The 20462-nt window shown below is 34.4% G+C and overlaps 1 long non-coding RNA gene across 1 annotated transcript; it reads right to left on the reverse strand.

The window, feature by feature from the left end:
- Nucleotides 1-18481: 18481 nt before the first annotated feature.
- On the reverse strand, nt 18482-18869 carry LOC113380622. The gene is made up of 3 exons (XR_003367458.1): nt 18843-18869; nt 18641-18695; nt 18482-18538 (listed from the first exon to the last, which is right to left on the reverse strand). It is a non-coding gene; the product is annotated as an uncharacterized LOC113380622 (long non-coding RNA).
- Between the last annotated feature and the right edge of the window lie 1593 nt (nt 18870-20462).

Genomic DNA, 20462 nt, shown 5'->3' on the forward strand with positions numbered 1-20462 from the left:
CTACCAAGCTTCTTCAGACTGGCGCTCAGACTAGTTTTTAGTAATGAATGTTATGAATATTAGACTGGCGCTGTTCAGTTTTATTATTTTTATTCATTGCTTTTTTATTGTATCTTGTCATATGAATTGGCCAATTTTCCCGTAAGACATTGTTTCTCACTTTTACACCAGTTTTTAGTAAAAAACATTATGCGAGATTTGACTGGCGCTGTATAGTTTTATTATTGTTATCTATTGCTTTTTTATTGTATCTTGTCATTTGAATTGGCTTATATTCCTGAAAACATTATCACTTTTACACCAGTTTTTAGTAATGAATATTATGAAAATTTGACTGGCGCTGTTTAGTTTTATTATTTTATTTAGCAGAACAATTCCTGTTGCAGCTTTGAAAATGTATACATAAAATTATTAAGTGAGCAACCTATATTTGAAAGAATGGATCGTTTAGTATCTGAAGAAGAATTAAATATGAAATTAAAATTAAAATAAGAACTTTTCACACTGTTATCAACAGTGTTCCAATACAGCCCTAATGTTTCCACTATACAAATCTGTCATCGACAGATGTTGTTTCTTAAGAACATCACTGGAAACAACAATGAGTGGTAAATTGGATAAATTTGTAAATTAATCAAATATACAACACTTAGGGATTTAAAATGTATATTGGCTTTTTATTTTTTAACTTTTATTGTTGAATGAAAATTGGTATCATGACTTTCATATTAATGGTAATTAAATACGAATAGTAACAATGTAATATTTTGCTCATGCCTCTTTGAAATAAACACACAAGATCGGTGGTAGTGAGGCGGAAAAAAGTCTCTTACTTATTCTTTTTCTTATCCACAATAATAACATTACTACTTACTGATCATGTACCAGATACAACATAAATTTAATTAGGTTATGTTTGCAAGTATTAACCTATGGCAACAACCGAGAACCGTGGAGAGGAAAGGCATTGTAATACGTTACAAAAACATAGTCTTATACTGATCAGGATTTTTTGAATTGCAGATATATTGATTTATTCTTTTGTAAATATATTGTGAACTTTCTCCAATGTAACAACGATTACTATTATTGTTCTATTCACTATTAATGGATTTACGTTGATATTTATTCGTGAACATAAAGCCAAGCTCATAATCAAATGTACAGTGTTTGATCACCGCCTATATCTATCATTACCGATATATATATATATATATATATATATATATATATATATATATATATATCCATTCATGCGCGTCACTAATTGACTGTCCCAAAGTGGGACACTTCTTGGTATGATATTGGCAAGTCGCGATTAAGACGCTTGATTACCTCGTGACAAGAGCACCGTGTCAAGACATCGGCACACTAATTGCCAAGATTCAATCAAGCGTATATAGTGACGCAGGATTAACAAGATTTACCACCTTCCATCGAAATCACCACCGGATGTGGCAAGGAAAAACCACCAGTACTGGAGTTCAGTAACAGCAAAGCGGATCGCTACTGATCCAATTCAGCACTGATGTAGAGGATCCCTTGCAGGTTATTTCCGCAACCTACTTATTTAGGGAACAGCAGAATTTATTCAGTGTCCAATAGCATGGCATATACCCCAGAGCGGCCACGGGGCACCGCGTGGAGGTATCTACTGCCTTTGACAAACGGGATGTTGTTGTTTGTCAAATGCCTCACAAAAGCCAGAAGGGCTATAACACATAACAAAAAAGTGAACAACACAGACAACACAATGGGCCCCTCGTGATTGCTTCCTCTGCGTTTAGTATAAGAATAAATTTAAAGAAACCCGTAGCTCCGACACATACGGGTACGCTTTGGAAGTTCACCGCCCGGCAGTTAAAATTAAATATCGCTTTAAGAAAAATCATATCCATTGTTACTTGCATGGTAACCGTTGGCATCTTGTACTAGCCGTCTAAAAATTTATTGCTCATTTCTATCGATGTTCTTAAAGCAACCAGTGCTGATGTTAAGCCAGTGTGTTTGGGGTGTTTGGAAAGGAGGGATAAGTTTGATAGGGTTTGGGGGGTAGGGAACCACGGGATCCCACAACTATCGGGAGAACCCGACAGTGTGTTGCTCCGGTGATATTGAGTACCTCTGGGTAGAGGCACTCATATTCAAGGATTTTTTCTGTATTCGCTTTTCCGGGAGAATTTCCCTGCTCAAGTCTGACTGTAACGTCGACGATATATGATTCTTCAGCATCCCATAAGATGAGGTCGGGCTTTAACCTTTTTTCATCGACTGTAAATGATGATTCGATCATGTAACGCCCAGCAGCGTGTTTATCGATAAAGTCATTTCGACATAGAGACGCGATTTCGTTGTGTCTATGAATTCTCTACGGTTTTACGAAGGTACACTGGCCTAGTACGTGTCCAAGGGTCTCATTGGCAGAATGGCATCGCCCGGCATGTTATATTGCTCATTGGTATTGCGCGAGCAAGTGCTGCTCGACAACCAAATGTGTTGCTGCGAAGTCGAAGAGCATCGATATAGCGAGAATTTCCGTTGAGAAGGTGGGGCTTCCACAGCCAGGAGTTTCCAATAATGTCCTTTCGGAACATTGCCCCGGGACGCGCAACTCGCCCATCTTCGGAACTCGTCTTCGACAGCTCTTCGCTTCGCGCTCTCAATGGCCTTTATGTTCAGCGGGCCTCTAATACTTGCGCGATGTACTATTTCAGCAACTTTATTGCTAACAATGCTCTGCTCCCATACTGCCTCTAATACTGGATCTCCAGAATCTCGACATCTAGCCATTGATTTTAGGAAAGAGTAAAAAGCAACTCTTTCCAATCGAGGTAGGCCGAGACTTCAATTTCCTGGGAAGGTATGCAGGAAGGCAGAGCTAGTAGAATGAGGGAGATGGAAAATTTTTCTTGTAAAGTTGCGAAGTGCCTTGTCTAACCCTTATAGGTCGCCTTGAGATGATGGGTCTACGGTTAGCCTGTACAAATAATGCGGGAAATCGCTTAAGCAGTTCCAGTTTCTGAGTGGGCTTAAGTCTCAGTTTCTTGATGTTAGAGTGACAACCATGGAGGTCGCCCACTACTTTCTTGCGTTCAAACCCTTTCCAGGGTGAGAATCTCAGTCCAAGGTAGTCAAAGTGCCCATCCGGACCACATTGAGGAAGCATCCTTTTTCAATGATTCCGGAGAAAAGTCTTGCCAAGAGCGATCCAATCGTAATTGGGCGCCAGTTCTCCGCCTTGGAGCAATTTTTGCTTCTCTTGGGTATAAGAGTTGTTGAGCAGACCCTCCAGGACTTTGGGAAGTACCCGGACCAGACAATTAAATTAAAGAGACGGGCCAACACGGCTTCCGTCCCCTTGAGCCTGGTGAGATCTGCTTTTCTTACACCACTTGGTCCCACAGCTTTCTTGGTGTTAATGCGCATAACTCGCTCCCGAATGTTGTTGGGAGTTATAATTGGGATGCTATCAAGCACACTTCTGGTCTTGGATCGTTGAAGAAAAAACTACCTTTCCATTCAGTTCCCCAAAGACCGTCATACAGTGCTTTGATATCCCCTGTTGGTGGACGAATGTTGTTGTCCACCGCATTGCAACCAGAGACTATAGACTCGACTAGTTTGTTAGGTCAGTTATTATACAGGCCTTGATGCCATGCGTAGTTGAACTTACGCCGGTTTTTGCGTTGGCCATTCTGGCGTCGCCGACCGTGTGCTTTACTGCCCTTTTTCCCGTTGTTGATTGGGGCCTTTTGGTAAGGGCTGGGGTGAGAACGCACTCAACGAGGTTATCAACGTGCCTAACCACATCACTCGGTCTACAGCCAGCTTCTAGCATCTTTCTAAGATCCTCGAGCTGGGCAGACGCCTCGTTAAGCTTATCGTATATCTTTATGTCCCGCCAATCTTCCCAATCTTTCAAGAGTTGTTATGCCCAAGATTTAAGATCATCGCCATTTCGATTTTGTTGAGAGGCTGCTACTTGGGTCTCAACCAGTTGGTGTCTAGTCTCACAATCATCGTCATCCAGTTTATCTGGATTGACTAACGCTTGGCTACCAACCGCTGGTTCGTCTATTCGACCGGATTTCGTACGCAGGCCCAGTTCGCCCCTTTTATCTGAGATTTGTGTGCGTGTCATATGGGGGAGATGTTCGTTCCTAATTTTGACGTTGACATGTCGATATTCGAGGTATTGGTCATTGACCCTCCTCAAAGTTTCAATGTCTTCATCCGTCCACACTTTCATATTGCGGGTTGAACTTTCGGGTCTCTGAGAGGCCAACCGTCTTTTCTCGTTCCTTACTCCAGGATGAGTATGACGCTCATGCTGAGATAGGCCCGTTTTACAGGGATAACTCGCCGTGCATTAATTACACTTAGAAGCCTCCTCTGATCTCAGACCTTTACAAGAACGAGAGTGGACGGTCAGGCCCCCTTAGTTCCCACAGGCCTGCTAACACCTGCAGATATATTTGGCCCTTCTGTCAGGGTGGGAACTGTTTCAAGTGCCGCAAGACTTTATTCGAGGACACGAGAGCACAGGCACCCGGGCAGAAATGACAGACTATCTCAGCAAACGACCACCACACAATGATATCCAGATCATTCCTTGAGCCAGATCCATCAAAATGCTCTCCTGGCTCGTTCCGAGAAGCATTCCCGCAGTGTCCGATACCTGCGCCATTTATTTGGTTGGTCATTATTGTATTATCCATTAATAGAGATTTTAAATTTACGTTCTTTATAATGCCATAATGTATTTTACCTCTTCGTGGTGTAGATGGTCCACTGAGATATTCACCTAGACGATACCGTTGCCGCCGGATCCTTGGTATAGAGAGTCATAGTTACTCCCACCGTTTACCCGCGCTTGCTTATCTAAGTAAATGCCGAGATACTTTATTGATTCTTTCGGGGAATAAATGCAAACTGCAGGACAAGTTTAAATGCGAAGCGTGATGAACTGATTTTGTGCTATTGACTTCTATTTTCCATTATACATTAGGCCTGTATGTCAGACCTTGTCAAATGCCTGCTTGAGATCCAAAAAAGCAGCAGTATAGTACTCTTCTATGTAGTGCATTATTAATTATGTTTATAATTGTATGATTTAGCCCAATTGTTGAATGTTTGTTTCGAAACCCAAATTGATGGTTTGGAATAAAATTTTGTTCTTTATTATTTTTGGGCAAGTCTATTTCTACTTTGAATTTGACCATTGTGTTGCTATATGTTTTTATATGTTGACTTCTTCTAGTTTATAGCTTAGTAATGCCATGGCCATATAGGTCACAGCTTTTTCAATCATTCTTCTGTCTGTAATGTGTTCATTCATTTTATCAAAATGAGATAGCATTATCTTATTAGCTCGAGTAAATCATGAATTTGTTCCTTGTACATCATTGTTATGCAGTTCTGTGGAATCTGCTTCATTAGTATCATTTAGACTTCTGAATTGATATGATTTTACGAGCATTTTTCTTTCCAAAATACGATTATTCAATTCGGTGTCTGTTGGAAAGATTCTTGCACATGCTTGCATCTTGGATATACTTACAAACGTTGGTTCTTATTAAATAATCCACGCATGTGCAGGCGTAAGTATGATAACACAACTTGTGTTGTTCGCAGGTTGTATTATATTTGTCATTTTTTATTGTAACTTTATAATGTGCGTTATCATCTTCCTTAGATTGAACTAACCATTCTCTATGGTCTATTTGTTTACTTATCTAACCCATACTATTTTAATTATTTTGCATGACTTGTCCTTTCTTGTCTCCGTCTTTCTGACATGCATTGCCATTCAGCCTTAGGTTTCTTTGATGAAATGCATCTCTTTCAACTTTTATAATCTGTCAACGGCTCTATTCAGACGCCTGCAGAATTAACGTTCTAAAAACCTGCTCTTTAATTTGTTCTGATAACTGTTCAAGAAACTTGTTTGTGTTAATTCCCAAACCTTTTCTAAAACATAGAGATGCCCATGACATAGCACGTGTTCAATATTTGACCATTCGATTCGAATAGACCAAAAGTATGTTGTAAGATAGATTGCAAAGATGTATAAGAAGTCCGTGATCTACCAAGGTGCTGCCGAACTCTATTAAAACACTTGCACTTTATTTATATGGTCGAAGGACCAGATATACTTAGATAGTGGCTATATCAGACCGAATAAAAGAATAATAATAAATGTTTAATTATTGTATATTTGAATAAAAGTTTAAGATTTATAGATGATATGTTAGATGTTGTTGCTTTAGGTGTTGATTTAAGACTGATGTTAGTTATGAGAAATACTAAATTATAAAGATTTTACAATTTTATATATTTTTCTGATTGGCCCATTTTGTGGAATTAACGACATCCCATTACAATTTCGTTCCTATTGCATTCGTCAACCAATCAGGTATTGACCGGTGATTGCATGACGTAGAATTGCATGTGATCCGAATTTCTTAGAAAAATGGATTAATGCTATGATGATAGATTTAGGGACAGGATGCGTGACAATGAAAGGGATTATTTTATAGTTCTAAATTATATAATAAGGGATGAGGGTTTATTATTGCTATCCTGTCTGAAGGTAATAAAATGTATAATTAGACCAGGGTTGAGTAAGGCGTTAACAGCACGGTTGACATACTTCTTTTCTAAAACATGGAGCAAACTAGTGGTGTCTATGGTATCGTGCCTTACGGCAAATTGCGGGGACTTCCCGTACCGTAAAGAAATGTTCGAGGAATATTCAATATTTTCAAATAGATTATTATAAAAATCGTGATATTGTCTAATATTTATAAGAATTATATAAACTGAATTGCAAAGTTGAAAATATTTGTAAAGTATATTAGAACTTAAATCAGAATTACAATTAAAATCTGAGTTATTTTCGATATACAAAAAAATATTTTTTGAAAAAAAAAAGATTGAAACATTTTTTTCCAAAAGCAATTATTTTGTTAAAACAAGCAGAAAGTTCTATGAATAATTCAAATCGGACGCTTAGTTCTTTCAAAAACTGCCATTTTTTGCTCATTTAGCTCTATATCTCCGAAACCGCTAGACCTGCCTGTGTCAAAAACTAATCACCATTTCTCCCCGTTATTACGAATTGAATGCTTTTTGGATCATTCAAATCCGATGCTCTCAAAAACTCGGATTTGGAATTTGAAAAAAAAAAATTCTGCATTCTTTGCTCCGTATTTCCGAAACGGCTGGACCTGCCTTTGCCAAAAACTAATCTGCACATCTCCCTATCAATAGGAATCGAATGTTTTTTGAACCATTCAAATCGGTTGATCCGTGTGCCGGAGAACGTGGACAAAAAATTGTATGCGAAAGCACCACATACTCCTCACGATTTTCTTTGTAAGTACTTGCCGCCACTGAATTTACGGGTGACTCAGGATTCGGTTCACAGAGTAAGTCGGATTGATGGTAGATATATCATAAACCCTAATGTTAATACTTAAGCATACAATATCATTTGCGTAGATATTTGGGTGAAACATTTTGCTTGTGAATCGTACTAGCGGTGGTTCATTTGGGTAAACTATAGAAAATAATAATTTCAATTGAAACATGTCGTTTTCAAAAGGTGTGCCAAGTGGTCCTAAAATGACGGCATTTCATAACATTATATTACTATATAAGGGAGCTCCTGACACTCCTGTTGTGCCCTCGAGTTTGGAAACGCGAATAATTTACTTAAAGGTTCTCCAGCGTTTATAAATAAGACTTTCAACTATTAACAATATATTCACTTTGAGTAATAATCTAATTTGAATGTTATACTATGGCTATGTACTTAGTTCTGGAATATTCTTGTAAAGTCCGCGTCCCACGCAACTTGTGCAATAAAAAGTCGGGAAAGCTTCTAGCTCCGAGATGGGTTTTCTAGCTAATGGCTTAGGATGGGCTTAGGGCTTAGGTGTTAAGAGGCTAGATGGCGTAACACTATCCCCCTTAATTAGATGATAGTGCTACAACTTGCTAAAGAACTAAAATCTAAATATAAAATTTTTAAGATCTATATGTAAATAAATTTTCGGTTAGTAGTGGTTTACAATTCTAAACAGTACTTAATTAACAAAGTTATTCTCTTAAATTAAACAGTAGAATTCTTAAAAATAGTAATGATTACATAATAAAAGTTTTACTAATATTTCTCAAAGACAAGTTAATTTACAAAGTGTTTGATTCGGTTGACGTGGATCTTAAGGTTTGGTACCATATAGCAGAGTGTAATTCACAGCTGAGTTTTTGAAAACTATGATGAAAGGGCCTTTCCATGACATTACTAACTTTTTGGATTTACCTTTGGGTACGACTTCATTTATTCGGAGTATCAAGTCACTGATCGCAAACTCCATCTTATTTGTTGATTTATCATAATAATGTTTGGAATGTTCTTTGCTAGCTATAAGGTTCTGTTTCACGTTGTCTAAAGTAGACTGGATTTTGGATTTAATCTCATCAGCATAATTGTCGAAAGTATACTGATTTGATGGAGGGTTGGAAAAGGAAGATGGTAACTCATAATTATATCCGAACACTAGCCGGTAAGGACTAAAACCGGTTGAAGAATGGGGTGTCGTATTGTAAGCAAACATCACAAACGGAAGCCAAGCATCCCAGTCAGTCTGGTCAGCTTTCATAAAATTTCTAGTATACTCTATAAGAGTTCTATGAGATCGTTCGAGGGAGCCGTTCGATTGTGGATGGTATGAAGTAGTTTGAATTTTTGAAACTTTTCAAATTTTACAAACGTTTTTGAATAGCATGCATAGGAAATTTGTTCCCTGGTCTATTAGAATTTTGGAGGGTATATCAAAATGGCAGACGATTTCCTCCAAAAAATCTCTAGATACTGTTTCGGCATCCTAGTTCCGTAAGGGTACAGCCTTGCTAAATTTGATCAATAAATCCTGGAAAGTCAGGATATACTTATTTCCGCTGATGGTTTCTGTTAGGGATCTAGCGCACATTTTTCAAAAGATCTGGTCGGGGTGTCCGTGATGATCATTGGCTATTTACTTTTGTGGTTCAGTTTATTACGCTGGCAAATTTTGCACGATTTAATACAGTTTCTGAGGTCCTTTTTTAGCTTTGGCCAATTGTACTTTATGTTTATTTTTTCAAGGATATTTTATAGCCATGGTGACCTCCAACAGGGGTAGAGTGGTATTCTTTAAGGATGCGTAATTTATCCTCCTTTGACATGCAATCTAAACATATATAGACACTTTGATTTATTTTTACAGAAGAAATATAAGCGAAGCCTTTAATATTATGGAGTAAACAAAGTTCTCTTAGCCCAAGTAACGCTCTAAAGAAGATTTCTGGTAATATCCTATTATTTTGTTTAGGGATCGTTCAAGTTTTACGTAAGCAGATTTATTACAATTATTTACATCCCCCCATCCCCCTTGTCAGCAACAGTGAGCAAAGGTCTTACCCCCTACCCCCATGCTTACGTAAACATTTTGCAATTAATATATTGTTTTTTTTTTAAATATTGTAATTATTAGGTTATAATTATAATTTTAAAAATAAGAAAATAGATTTAGGATATAGATTTTACTGATATAGTATTCAACATATAGTAACAAAATTATTATAATCTTACGAACATAACAAACTTATTTTAAATTTTTGGTACACATATTAAATTCAAATTAACTGTCTTCAGTCCATCAAACCAGAATCCATGATTTTAAGTTTTCGATGACATTGGGTTGCTTGGATTGCTGCTCAGTGTTGTGAGTTTGCTCACTTTCATCCGATTGATCCGGCTTGCGGTTGTCCAAGCATACTGGAAGTGATTTTGATACCAGCATAAACAGATGTATTAATTTATGACGCTCAGCGATTACCCAATCGTGATCAGGCAATTTGATTCTATATTCTATGTGCATTAAAAGAGGTGCTTGCTTATTTGCCGCAGTTACGCCAGTAGGGACTCGAGCTTTATCATCTTGAGATATGAAAAATACTTGATCTGGTCCAAGTATGGATGCTATGTTCTCTAATTAATGAATTGATGTTTCAGCGAACTTGCTATTTAAGTGGCTCTTGTGATGATCAGTTTGAGCCCGTATGAGCTTAACAGGGACTGTCGATACATGTCTTCGTCCCTCAGCAGAATTAGATTTTCTGGGAATCAAACGAAGATATGTCCCACTGCGACTAATATCAAATCCTATTCTACGTAATTCTTGTATGAGTTCATCAAGAGTTTTTACGCTGCGAATAGATTCCGTTCGTCTTTATCATCTGCTGCACTCCCAAATAAAGCTTTATCCGCAATTGTTTTCAATAGTGATGGTCGATTGCTTTCAAGATTAGGACGTCCCACTGAATCCCTCAGAGATAGTCTTTTTTATTTCTGGATTTTCATGACAAATATCTTCTAACTTTCTTTTCATACCATCCCTGTGTTTCTTCTGGGCAACTGCGTTTTGAACCTTTCGAGTACAGCAATCTTATTTTTCATGGTTTGAAAGATTTGATGAGAAGGTTTTGTTCTCTGTTTATGTGCATTTTTATCATTTTCCCATTGCTGTTGTGATTCATTACCGGGTTTTATTTTATCTTCTTCCTGTTTTTTGAAATTTGAAGCTGGCTGTATAATTTGAGTTTTATGCAGGTTTACAGGTAGTCGTTAAAAATAAAAACTTTCTATTAATTTTCTTATTAAGCTGCAATACAAAGTATGAAATAAAAACAGCATTTAAAGATTATTTATGTAGTAGATTGGCTTTATTCTTAGTCGCCGCTTGCAATTCTTCTTCAATTCTCTTAGATACAATAATATCTAGTTCCTTGTCGGACTTCGCTTGTAATTTATAATTTCGCCATATTTCGTTAACTAATTTTTGTACATTTTGTACTTTCGTACTTGTATGAGATTTCTTAAAACTTTCAAACAATTTTTGGTATAACTTGGATTTGTCTATTTGAAACGACATCTTATTTAAAGATTAAAGTTTGGCTAATGGAATCAACAGTAACACAAATGTTTACTATAGGATCGCTACAGGATCCAAAAATAGGATTTTAGACAAGTGAATAGCGCGCGTAATTTTCCTACTCGGTTCTAAAGCGACAATGTAAGGTTGCCATTCGGTAAAAAAATAAAAATACTACCTATGACGTAATCATCACCTAGACTATCCAAAGTCATCTAGTCACCCAAAACAAGCAAATCAATAAGACCGAAGCGTCAGTAGTTAAAGATCTGGTCGAAGTTAGGGTATCGCAAAATTGGGAAATTTGTCAATAAGGATTTTAGGGACTCAAAAGCGGTTTGTTGTGACGCCGTCCAATTAATGGATGATCCTTTTGTTAGATGCTTAACTTTTACATTCACTCAGTATTCATCACTTAGATTAAATACCTCAACTCTGGCTAACTGAAATCAAATCACACGTTAATATAATATACACATAAAATAATAACAGCCATTAACCTTAAGTCAGGATATATTTGTTACCAATTCGATGTTCACGCCTCCGAGTCCAGTAAAATAAGAACGAATATCTCTTTATTTGTAAACATGTCAAATAAAACAATATGGCGACTACATGAAGTATATTACAAGTGAAAGCATAGACTGCTAGTATTGGTGTCTATGCTGGCGCGAATATTCAAAGTTGCTAACACTTTTTTAGAAATTCGCTCAGGGGTATGGATATTCTGGAAAATACCCGATAATACCCCGCTAAACCAAGAAAAGATTTAACATCTTTCTGGTTTTTAGGGACTGGGAATTAGCGCATCGATCTTGTTTTATGGTGGAGGGAGTAATGATATGTCCTAAGTAGTAAACTTCCTTGCAGAAGAAATTGCACTTTTGAGGTTGAAGTCTTAAATTACTTTTTCTTAATCTATCTAATATTTCTCTAATTCTTTTGTAATGGTCCTCTTGCGTGATCGAGTAAACTACTATGTCGTCTAGATACACGAAACATTTGAGGCCTTGTAGCCCCATGAGCACGGAGTTCATAGGTATTTGAAAAGTTGCGGGAGCATTTTTGAGTCCATAAGGCATTCTCTAGTAATGGTAATGTGCGGATTGAGTTGAGAACGCAGTCTTAATCTTGTCATCGTCTTTCATAGCAATCTGGTGGAAGCCAGAACCGAGATCTAAGGTCGAAAAGTACTTACAATTGCCTAAATGGTCCGGTATGTCTACTATGTTCGGTAAAGGGTATGAATCACCCAGGGGCGTAGCGTGCCTTTGCGGGGCCCCATATCAAAATTGGTTTGGGGGCTCCCCTAAAGATTTTTAAAGAAACATAAAAAAATTAATAAATTCAGCATAAAATTAAAGGAACATTTATTTATTAAATCTTCAAATATACATCGAATATTATTCTTAATTTTTTTTACAAGTAACTAAACTTAAATATTCACTCTCCTTGCTTTTTTTCAGCAAACTGATTTATTAAGTCATTTATAGCTGATGATGTTTTTAGTTTTTCTAATGTTTCTGCCTCTATGGACAATTGAGAGAGGTCTGATAGACGTTCCTGTTTAATTGATGTTCTGAGGTAATTTTTGATTAATTTTAATTTTGTAAAGCTCCTTTCAGCAGTTGCGGTTGTAACTGGAAGGGTCAAGAATAAAATGCAAGCTATTATTACATCCAAAAAATAGATGCAATACTATTAAATTTTATTAATAATAATTCAGCGAGTTCGTTAATGGAACGAATATTTTCGATTTATGATTTTAACCATGCTTTTAGAGCTATCAATTGATCGCAAAGATTAGATAGATCTTGGCAGTATTTTGTCGTCAGTTTTCCGAAAGCAATTATTATTTCTTTATATTCCGTTTTTCCGGTTGCAATATTCTGAACATACTATTTACGCCACAAAGGTTTTGAAACCTTTGTTTTGTTTGAGAAATTAAAATATCTTAACAGCAATAGTACACGTTTACTTTAAAGTATGATTCAGGGTCTAAAATTCTCTCGTCTTGTGATTAAAAATTGTTTTTATATTCCAATCTTTTACTAAATTCTTAGTATTCCTTAACAAAATAATGAATGAATTTTCATGCCTCAATTCACGCAGACTCTTTAAAAGATTTCCTAATAGTATGCTAGTTTGTTATGTCATTACTCACATCCTGAAGAGCTTTCGAAATTGGATTAATAATTTGAAACAATAAAGAAAAATATGTTACGAGCACTAAAAAATCCTAGCTTTCTAAAAGGTTAATTAAATTCTTACATTCTTCACGTTCATCTTTTTTTAGAAATTAAATTCAATTTGTACAGAGTTTTTACTATTAATAAATAATTTTTGCTTATTGCTAATAAGGCGTCGTTCCTTGAAGACCATCTGGTAGGGCATACCCTTTTAAGTGTTACTAAATATTCCTCGGAAGAATCTTGATTTAGCATTGACCAGCGTTGTATGCTTTTACCAAAAAAGTGTATATTTTTTCTAAATTGTCGAAAAAAGTCGACACTTCACGGATATGTTTTGCGGCATCGTTTAAAACTAAATTCAATGCGTGCGCCGCACAATGAACGTAATCGGCATTTGAAGCATGTTCTTTTATGAGGATTTGCAACCCTCCATAAACACCCGACATAACGTTTGCTCCGTCATAACCCTGTCCTCTACATTTAGTTAAATCGATTTCATATTGATTAATTATATTCAAAATTTCAATTTTAAGTCCTTCGGCTCTGCTGTCAGATACTGCTACAAATCCCAAAAATAATTCAGATTTTTAATTTTAATTTAGGCACATTATTACCATCCTCTGCAATCGAAATGTATGGGAAAACTAGAGAAAGTTGGTCAATCTTTGACAAATCTTGAGTTGTATCTAAAGTTAGTTGTAATTTCTAGTTTGCAAGTCCTCATTTAGTTGCAATGGCACTGTGTTGCTTTGTTTAGTTGTTTAATATTGTTTTTTCTCGTTATTTTTTTCTGACTTACACTTTTTTCTAATATAACTTTTGTTGCTTTTCTCAGGATTAAGTTTCTGTAGTACAGAACAATCATTTATTAACTCATCATTGCAAGAATCGATATTATCTTGAATTATTCTTATAATACGTGTCGATTTCTTATTTTTCTCACCATGTCAGAGATTGTTCTTTAATTCATTAAAATATGATTCTACAGCAGAATTGAACATAAATCTTTCCTGTCATTAGGTAGCATTAAACCTGACCACAAAAGTATAATTGGAATATACCTGCTCATTACATAATTTGAAAATTGCAAATATATTTTATGTCGCTTTCAGATAATATTTTCAGATAACCTTTTCGGATAATTTCAGATGATATATAGAGTATGCCGTATTTTATCGTTTTTCCATCATTTAAGACTCTAAAACACATTCGTCCTCTCCAAGGAATTATGCCTTCATCTAATGATATTTGCTATTTAGGCTTCTAAATAATATTGAAATTTTCAACAAAATAATTTAGTACAGATCTAACTTTGAATAAGCGATCAGAAGCGCCTGTGACGTCTTCATTGTTATTGAAATGACAAGCATTCTAGTGCAGTTCAATTTTTTTACTGTGTTCTGCATTGAATGAAATTTTGAAATTAGGTTTATCTTAACCTCAAGTTCAAAAGTGAAAATAATTCGGGTTTCACCACCATCACCTTGGGGAGTTGCGAGCCCATAAAAATAAGTGGACATTGAGCCGTTTTATTTCTACAAAACGTTTTTAATATTATAGTGTATAATTAAAAAATATTTTTAATACATATACCTTGCATAAAAATCATTTTCAACCCCGTATAAACTCTAAAACCCTTCAAACAACCTCTAAATTGAAAAAAAAACACTTAAAAATAAATTTTGGTATGATATAATAAAAATTACGTATAAAATAAATAATATTTTATGTTTTCTATCTTGATTATCAAATTTTTTACCCTTTTTAGACTCTTAAAAACAACCCCTTGATGAAAAATTGTTTGAAAAAATTTGAATTGTTTGAGAAAATTAAGATATTTAAAATGATATGAATGTTATTTTAATTTCTCTAAAATAATTATCATATTCGTAATTTGTTCAACTCTTAAAACTCCCTTGAATAAAAACAGTTAATATAATCGATTACAAATTGAAAAATTATTTAATGAAACCATAGGTAATCATAATTTATTTCAAACTGAAACAACATTAACTACTCAATGTCGAAATTGCTGTTATAATCACTATCTTCTTCTGGCTGTATTGGAGAGCTATTCTGGCAGTTATCACCACTACATGTTTCACAAGCTGTATTGCAGAACAGACCAACTTTTCGGCACCCGCATGAAGCAACCTTTTTTGTAGTTACAAAAAATAATTTTTAGTAATTCTTGTGATGCTGGTTGATCTACAGATTTGATTGGATTTAATAATCCTTTAATCATTACCCACTCCCAATCAGTTGGGTGAATGTTTTTGTTGCCAAGCCATATCTGTGTTTGAAGGTAAACTCTTCTACTATGCTCATTTATGGCACCAACGGTTGGAACCAAAGAAGCTAATTTAACAGCAGTGTTGTTTGTTGCTTTTATACGTATCTTTTATTCTTTTTGAGATATAACGAATGTAAGTTCGATTTTTTAAAATTCGGAAAAAAAGTTTTTATAAAATCGTGAGTTTTCTGAAAATAGTTTGTACTAAAGTAGTGAATCTGCTAGAATCCATCAAGATGATAATGAAGTGAATTCTAGATGGAATGTGAATTACTTTAATTCTGGTGGAAATGGCGCTCATTAAACCATATGATTTAAAAGAAAAAACTTCGTATATGCTTCTTATTTGCATGATAGCTCACTCATTTTACACGCAAAAAACTTGTAACAGCATTTGAAAGCTTATCTTGAGCACTATAAAACCCAATTTCACCGAAATGCATAAAATGTAAAACCTCGCCACTAGATGGCTTTAAATACAACAATTAAATCTTGAACGAAATAAAAAACGACTTTGCTCTTTCAAATCTTGCTTCAATATTATTTCTAGAAAACTTTACAAAACACCGATTTATTAAGATTTTTATTGAAATTATTTTGTTCATGATTTTCGTTAATATGTATATTTTAAGAGATATTTGCAAAAAAACGAAGAAAAACGCCAAAAATGTATGAATTTTTAGTGGGCAGAAACTTGAAAAGTATTAGTTTTTTTGAAAAACTATAAAAGCTATTTGAATTTATATATTTGAAAACTATTTTTTTCTTATAATTAGTTTAATTTGAAAAATTGTTATTACACAATTGAGAAGGGGTGTCATCCCCCGGGGGGTGGTAGCGGAACCCGAATTGTTTCCACTTTTGAACTTGAGAGTAAGATGAACCTAATTCCAAAATTCCATGCAATTTGGAGCACAGTAAAAAAATTCATACCCAAAACGCTCCGTTTACTGCACTAAATATATTTAACGAATTCTTAAGACTGTCTTTGTAAGTTGAACAGCTTTTTAGAAGTTGACTAAATATAGTTCTTTACAGCATTAATGCAAGAAGTAATTACACTGAATTTTTTTTTATCTGTATCTATTTAAACTAAGAGCTAATGGTTATTAAAATTATGTGGCGCTAGATACTTTAAACCTGATGATAATTTTGTAACAAAGTTATCATTTTTATAATTTATAATATGATCATATTCATGAACACTTAACATGTTGAATTTTTTGCTATCATATTTAATTGATGCTAAGTAAGAGTCGATGAATATGTCATCTAACCACTCATTTCCATATAAAGTAAAAAATTATTCAATTTAATGTCATATTTACCAAAAAATCCTCTAGTATACAATATATCCCTATTATACATGAAGGGTTTTATATAGAAATTATAATCTATAGCTACATTTCCTTTCCTTTCAGTTTCCTTTGCATCTCTAATATCTACTGTCGTGGTGTTACGATCCTTATTTAATTTTTCAGTTACTTTTTTTTACTGTGTTGCTTTTTTTCACTTTTTTAATATTGTTTACCATGCCTAACTTCTCCTGACTTGCATTTCTTCTTTTTTTTTCTATTGTAACTTTCGTTGCTTTTCTCAGGATTAAGTTTCTATGTTACAGGGCATTTCTTTATTAAATCATTATTGGCAAGTCGCAACTCACCTCTTAATTTCTTCACGAAACGTCTTGCTTCCATATATTTATCACCATGGCAGATATTGTTCTTTAATGTATTAAAAAATGATTCGACAGCAGCATTTGAGTACAAATGTTTTCTGTCATTATCTAACATTAGACCTGACAACAAAGGTATAATTGGAATATACCTGTCCATTACCTAATTTAAGAAACCTGGGAAGAAAAAACGATTAATAAATCCTTCTTTCGGCATAATCTTTTCGGTTTCGCATTTAATACAAGGAAATCTTTATAAAATAGACTATTTCGTAAAAGATCTCGATATGGCTCACGATCATTTGTTATTTCTGAAACATCATTATCAGTCAAGATTGTCTTGTCTGATACTGAGTCATTATTTTCAAATAGATTTATTTTCTTGATCGCTAAATCTATTTGTACATTATGATACTTACTACCTAAAATCCACACAATATGAGTGAACATTTTTCGAGCATGGTTTAAATCTCTACATCTTTCACCTAAAAGCATGGTTTAAATCTCTACATCTTTCACCTAAAAGAAAAATAATTGAGCTTACAGCTACAGATATTATTTCCTGATTACCATTTGCAAATTTTTTTGCATGATATGACAGCCTTTTTGTGAAATGACTGCAACATAAATGTAATGTTATGTTTTCTGTAAAAAGTTTAGAACTATTATCATTTAAAAACATATAGCACTTATTAATATAATCAATCAAATTTGTACTATTGCAACCTTGGATTATCGCATGAATGCTGTGAACGCAAGCAAACCTGTGAAGGTAGATTGTATACTTTACCAAAATTTTCATATGATTCAGGAAATTCTGTTATCATATCTTCGAACTGCTCAAGACGACATGCTGCCGGTTTTTGATGTTTAAGTTTTTTTTTTAAATCATCTCTGTCTTTTCCTCTAAGAATTGGATTAGTATCTGTACCATGATTAAGTATACCTTCAGGTATGATTATAATTTCTTTAATCATTTTTTGATGAGGATCAAATTTAATGTGAGCATTAAATATCATGCAATTTCCAACATCCTTTTCCTCCTTTTGATTGCGATTCTTGGGACAATGAGCTCTAATATGAGCACCTTTTTTATTTACTCGTGCATAGCGAAAGTTCAAATCGCAAGGATATATTGCAGCTTTCCTAAAACACTTTAAAAATGCTTCTTTATAAAATTTATATCTGTACCATCTACAACATGGAATAAATCTTCAAATTGGAGATCTAAAGAAAATGGCTCATTTTTCTTCGGGATTTTGTCGGTAACACTCATTGATGAGTTATCGATTTTACTATATTCTAAAGCACTATTTGAATCATCAGAAAAATTGCCAATCATCGTGCTTGACAAAACATCCATTTTTGTAACAATATAAGATGGTACAAAGGAAATATTCTAAAAATAAAAAACTAAAATTTAATAAGGCTAAATTAGGATAAGTATAATAATATGTAAAAAAATATTTTGTATCTTATAAATATAATTAATATGCTTCACCTTAATATTGTTATATTATTAACTTGATAACTTGAAAAAGTTTCGCTATAACACCCTAAAACGAAAACATAAAACTCGTTAAAATAATAATAAGTTATTAATAAATAATATGCCTCACCTTGATAGTGATCTTTATATTATATGTATTAATATTCAAGGCAAAATGTCTTGTGTATCTTATAAATATTATGCCTTGCCTTACCTTAATATATTATTCCGGTCCGCGTGAAAAAACTCTATCTTAATACTACTTCTGTATAATCTTCATTATAAACGCACTGAACGTACTAATTACATTAAATTAATAATATGATTAAATATAAACTATTATTGGAAATTATCAACTACGTTATAATATTATACCAATTGATACGTCTCAGCGCGTTCTCAAATTCCAAATGAGCTAGTCTCGCGACTGCAAGCCTGGCATGGAATCGCACACACACACACAACACACGCGCGCACCCAACCACTTGAGACAAGGAGTGTCGCGCGCGCTCGCATGCTAAAGGTGCGTCCACACCTAACGAACGAACTCGAACGAACATGTCGAACAAGAAAATACAAAGAAGAACGAACAGGAACACGAACGAACGCGAAAATTCCAACGAACTTAAACAAGCGCTTAAGAGCAGTGAGCGCTTGAATTTTCGTTGTTCGTAGATGTTCCGTGAAACGTCATTTTATATTGATATGGATGTAAGCTTTAATCATACGGCATTTTTCACTGATTTTTGTGTGATTTTTGTTCGTGTATATTTTGTAAATATACTGTAAATAAATTATTCAATTAATTTCACTCAGTTTTTGTATTTAATATTTATATTTTGAGTCGTTTTCTTTCCTCAGCATTCATATTCGGAGCAAGCTGAACATTCCAGGCTTGAGCTAACTATACTCAATTTTCATACTCTCATCCTCAACATATATGTTGAATGTCTATGTATGATAACAAGTTTAATATTTACTTGTAAAGACTGCAATTTCTTCTTTACTGCACTGCAACTTCTGACATCCCAAACGTTCTGCCTACACTTTCCCAAGCATCGTTTTTTTTTTTTCTAATATTTTATAAAAAGGTCTTTATCTCCCATATTATATAAAAAACATTATTATTTTAAATTATTAAACAAAAATGTTCGTTTGCGTTCGTTTAGACGTCCACACTGCACATACGAGTTCAAACATGAACGAACAATTCCTTTTGATGTACCGACAAGTTGCGGAACATTGCTCGCCATGTTTGTTTATGTTCGTTCGTGATCGTCGTGGCGTCCACACTATGCTGTTGCCGTTCGTTCTGGTACGTTCTTTTATGTTCGTTCGTGTTCGTTCGTTAGGTGTGGACGCACCTTAACGCGTCGATCAGTCACGACCAGCTACGATACTGCGCGAACGTGGTACGGCTAGTGTTAGTATTATCGAGGCAAAAGATCGATATTGAATACTTTGAAAAGTATCTAATCAAAATATCGATGCCAAAAAAATATCGTGGCGAAAGTATCGATAGTATTCAATATCGAATTTTGAGTACTTTTCATAAAAATCAAACATAAGTGCAAGAAAGATCTAAATCTCATTAAATATCATATCACAATATTAGAATGAATTCTGTTGCTCGTATCTGATGTGGTAAATCAGAATCATTTTCAAATGTTGTAAATTTTAACAGTAAATTTTTCAATACTAATTTCAAATTCTATAATTTTTCAAAAAAAAGACAAGTTATAATAGTTGAGTATTTTTGATTAAAACAATATAATAGTCTGATACTAAATTCAAAAACCAATACTTTTTAGTATTTTTAAGCACAATAATATTT

Source organism: Ctenocephalides felis, unplaced genomic scaffold, assembly GCF_003426905.1.
Source record: "Ctenocephalides felis isolate EL2017-DRISC unplaced genomic scaffold, ASM342690v1 CF-g0.4_SCAFFOLD_02261, whole genome shotgun sequence".
NCBI classification, from domain to species: domain Eukaryota; kingdom Metazoa; phylum Arthropoda; class Insecta; order Siphonaptera; family Pulicidae; genus Ctenocephalides; species Ctenocephalides felis.